The sequence below is a fragment of the Oryctolagus cuniculus genome, chromosome 6 (genome assembly GCF_964237555.1).
Source record: "Oryctolagus cuniculus chromosome 6, mOryCun1.1, whole genome shotgun sequence".
Lineage (NCBI taxonomy): Eukaryota > Metazoa > Chordata > Mammalia > Lagomorpha > Leporidae > Oryctolagus > Oryctolagus cuniculus.
Window position 1 is genome coordinate 3,517,261 of NC_091437.1, and position 4,501 is coordinate 3,521,761.

The following is a 4,501-nucleotide window of genomic DNA, read 5'->3' on the forward strand; positions in this document are numbered from 1 at the left end:
TTCACCAACTTTGATCATATTTACACAAGGTCATAGTCAAAGTGGAAGTTCTCTCCTCCCTTCAGAGAAAGGTACCTCCTTCTTTGACGGCCCGTTCTTTCTACTGGGATCTCACTCGCAGAGATCTTTCATTTAGGTGTTGTTTTGTTTTGTTTTTGCCAGAGTGTCTTGGCTTTTCATGCCTAAAATACTCTCATGGGCTCTTCAGCCAGATCCAAATACCTTAAGGGCTGATTCTGAGGCCAGAGTGCTGTTTAGGACATCTGCTATTCTATGAGTCAGCTGTGTATCCCGCTTCCCATGTTGGATTGTTCTTTTCCTTTTTTATTCTATCAGTTAGTATTAGCAGACACTAGTCTTGTTTATGTGATCCTTTTGACTCTTATACCTATCAGTATGATCAATTGTGAACAGAAATTGATCACTTGGACTAGTGAGATGGCATTGGTACGTGCAACCTTGATGGGATTGTATTGGAATCCCCTGTCACATTTCTAACTCCACCATTTGGGGCAGTCAGCTTGAGCATGTCCCAAATTGTACATCTCCTCCCTCTCTTATTTAACAGAGATCACTTTTCAGTTAAATTTAAATACCTAAGAATAATTGTGTTAATTACAGAGTCAACCAATAGTATTAAGTAGAACCAAAAAAAAAAATACTAAAAGGGATAAAGTATTAAATAGAACCTCAATAGTTGGGACAAGGGCTGATCAAGTCACTGTTTCTCATAGTGTCCATTTCACTTCAACAGGTTTCCTTTTTTGTGCTTGGTTAGTTGTCACCGATCAGGGAGAACATATGATATTTGTCCCTTTGGGACTGTCTTAATTCACTCAGCATGATGTTTTCCAGATTTGGAGGCTGTTTTTAAATCTGATTGTCCCTTCAGGGAAGAGTACAACACCATGGATGGTGAGAGATTTTAAACAGCCATAGTCACATTAATGAGCAACAGGATCATCGAACATTATATGGCTTTTATATAATCTTTGGGACAATTATATCAGTAACATTTTTATATTAGCATAACTTAAAGTTTAGCCTCATTTTACATCTTGATACTATCTTTAACATAATCCAGACAGCCTAATTAGTCATTATCTCTATAAGATAAGAGACATAACCTTGGACATTTCCAGGGTGTCAACTGAAAACATCAAAATCTGAAGAATTTAGAATCTTGATTTTCAGAAAGCTCATCAAAGATGCCAAGAGGACATAAAATATCTGGTCAAAATAGGTATCCATCCATTCAGTCAACCAGTTGTAGCCCAGATTTTTTTTTTTTTTTTTTTTTTGACAGGCAGAGTGGACAGTGAGAGAGAGAGACAGAGAGAAAGGTCTTCCTTTGCCGTTGGTTCACCCTCCAATGGCCACCGCGGCCGGCGCGCTGCGGCTGGCGCACCGCGCTGATCCGATGGCAGGAGCCAGGAGCCAGGTGCTTTTCCTGGTCTCCCATGGGGGTGCAGGGCCCAAGCACCTGGGCCATCCTCCACTGCACTCCCTGGCCACAGCAGAGGGCTGGCCTGGAAGAGGGGCAACCGGGACAGAATCCGGTGCCCCGACCGGGACTAGAACCCGGTGTGCCGGCGCCGCTAGGCGGAAGATTAGCCTATTGAGCCGCGGCGCCGGCCTGTAGCCCAGATTTAATTGTAGTTACAGGACCTTTAAAACCTAATCGCTCGGCCAGCGCCACGGCTCAATAGGCTAATCCTCCGCCTGCGGCACCAGCACACAGGGTTCTAGTCCCGGTCGGGGCGCCAGATTCTGTCCCGGTTGCCCCTCTTCCAGGCCAGCTCTCTGCTGTGGCCAGGGAGTGCAGTGGAGGATGGCCCAAGTCCTTGGGCCCTGCACCCGCATGGGAGACCAGGAGAAGCACCTGGCTCCTGGGTTCAGATCAGCGCGGTACACTGGCCGCAGCAGCCATTGAGGGGTGAACCAATGGAAAAGGAAGACCTTTCTGTCTCTCTCTCTCACTGTCCACTCTGCCTGTCAAAAAAAAAAAAAAAGAAAAAGAAAAAAGAAAGAAAAGAAAAAAACAACTAACCTCTCCCACACAGAATTTAAGAGCATATGGAATCATCCAAGTTATGGGATGATTACAAAGTCAGAACCATGAAAGAGGAAGGGGCTGAGTAGAAGTGACAGAGTTACCGACTGAATGGGAAATGTGACAAGTAGAGGCAGTAGCTGCAGTTTTTCCTATTTTTGGCCTCTTGAATCTGCAACAATCTTTTAAAATCTCCACAACAAGAAGAAAAATCTGATATAGCAAAACACTTGCCCCATGCACCATTACCCCGACTCCAGGCACTCAGGTTAAAGGTGCATGAAACCAATGTCCAATCACACAGCAACCTCAAACACTCATGACCGATTTAAACAGGGCAATCAGAGAGAGAGAGAGAGAGAGAGAGAGAGAGAGAGAGAGAGAGAAAGGCTCTTAACCCTAGCAGCAAAGAGAAGGACCTGAGTCTGAGAGAGAAAAACCCAAGAGGCAAGTTTCTCAACCACCCCAAGCAAGAAACCATGTTGCTGGTTTTAGAGGCAGCACAGAAGGGCAGTCCGGAGGACAACGTTCACATTTCCCTTGTGGCACCCAGGGCCAGATGTCCTGTAAGCCACAGTCAGACGGCTTTGTTCCCGAAGCCTTTCAGCAACAGGTGCTCTGGACCGTGAGGCTGCGGAACAAGCAAGTGCATGAGGAGGGCTGCAGCTTTCCCTTCTACTCAATGCTGACACCTGTGTTTGGGACTTAGCCATATCCTAACACCTGTGTTTGGGACTTAGCCGAATCCTAACACCTGTGTTTGGGACTTAGCCGTATCCTAACAAGCAGAGTACATTTGACAAGGAGAGTGGAGGCCGGAGTCTCCGGAAGACCTTTGCCCCAGAGCCTGCAGAAAACTCAGCTCAGAGGCTCTTTTCCTTTTAGAAAGAAATACACATTTTTTGGAACTATGGGAGCTTAAGGTCCTTTCATTTAGAATCCAGTCTAGACAGAACTCAATTTGCTGCCACATCTTTAGAGATGGGAGAGGTTTTAGACCCTAACAGAAGCACAGTATGAGTTGCCTTTCCCAACTGAGAGTCTCCTCCTTGGAGGGCTCCAGGGATCCAAGCGGAAATCCCAAAGTCAAAGACTCAGTTCAGTCGTGTCAGAGGCTTCCATCAGCCAACCAGCACAGCATCGACTCATCTAACACGCGTCCTTTTGATTTACTCAGAGTTTGGAAAGGTATTTGAACATTTTGGAGGGCAACTGCCTTAAGGCCCACGTTTCCTGGTCCCTCCCTCTCTCTGAATTGAACTAGAGATAGAATTCCTTCATCTCTACAGGAAAAGAGGGCCCAGGAAGAGGGAGAGGGAGCCCATGGAAACAGGCTGTCCTCATCAGGCTGGCACTCCGAAGCAGGTCTCCAGTCTGGGAGAGGGGAACTGACCCGGAGACCGTGGACTCTGAACGCAGCCAGCTCTCCAGTGGTTCCCCCTGCAGGAGTGGCCTCCATTGATGGTGGAACTGTGGACACACCTTTCTGAAACTTACCATTTGATCACAATTAAGGCACCCTGGAGGCCTCGGCATCTGTCAGGGGGTGGGGCCGCAGCCTTTCTTCTCCGCTCTCCTCCCTGTTGGGCCCCCTCTGATCTCAGTGTAAGACTGAGGTGGGGGGGGGGGGGGGACAGTGTTTAGAAGACTCTAACGTGCTCTCGGACCTTGTTGGGGCGTGTTCTTGGAGCGTTTGCCTAGCATCTCAGGCTGACCAGGTGAAGAACTCGTCCTGCAGAAGCACCTGTGCCCCCAGAGCCGGGGCAGTGAGGTGCGTCTGGCCAGGGCCCTTTTCAGTCTCTCGAGGAGAGCAGGGGGCTTCTCCTCTGGTCCTTGGTCTCTCACAGGCCGTGTACAGCAAGGGCAGTCAGCGGCTGTGGGGCACGGCGGACAAGAGGAGGCAGCGTGGAGGAGGCCGAGTGGCTTGGGCCGGGCGCGGGTTCCAGACTCCAGACTGCAGCCTGACCCCTGATGGGCGGCTGGAGTCCAGGTCCAGGCGGGGAGGCTTCGGATCCCGGGGAGGAGCTGCCCGGCCTGCCATCTCCAGCCCCTGCAGACAGGTCGCCGTGTCAGCCCAGCGCTCTGAGGGGCTGTTGGCGTCTGGGGTCCTGTCCCGGAGTCTTCAGTAACCCCAGAGTGCTGCCCTGGCCCGAGACCTCCAGCTCTTCCAAGACTTCCCGCCTGTCTGAGCGACAGGCCGAGCCCGCGAAAGGAAGCTGAGTCAGCACAGAGCGGGCTGATCCAGCCTTTCTCGGCGAGCCTGACTGAGTCTTAGACGGGCGCGTTTAACCGGCGGGCGGGCAGGGACCTGGCGTTGTGAGCGGTGGGCACTACAACGGAGAACAAGGTGTCTGGGGAACAGGCAAGAGCACAGGCAGGAGCAGGGGCAGGCAGAGCCTCAATCACTCCGGTCCGCAGTGAGATCTTCCGTCTCGGGTCTGCATCCCG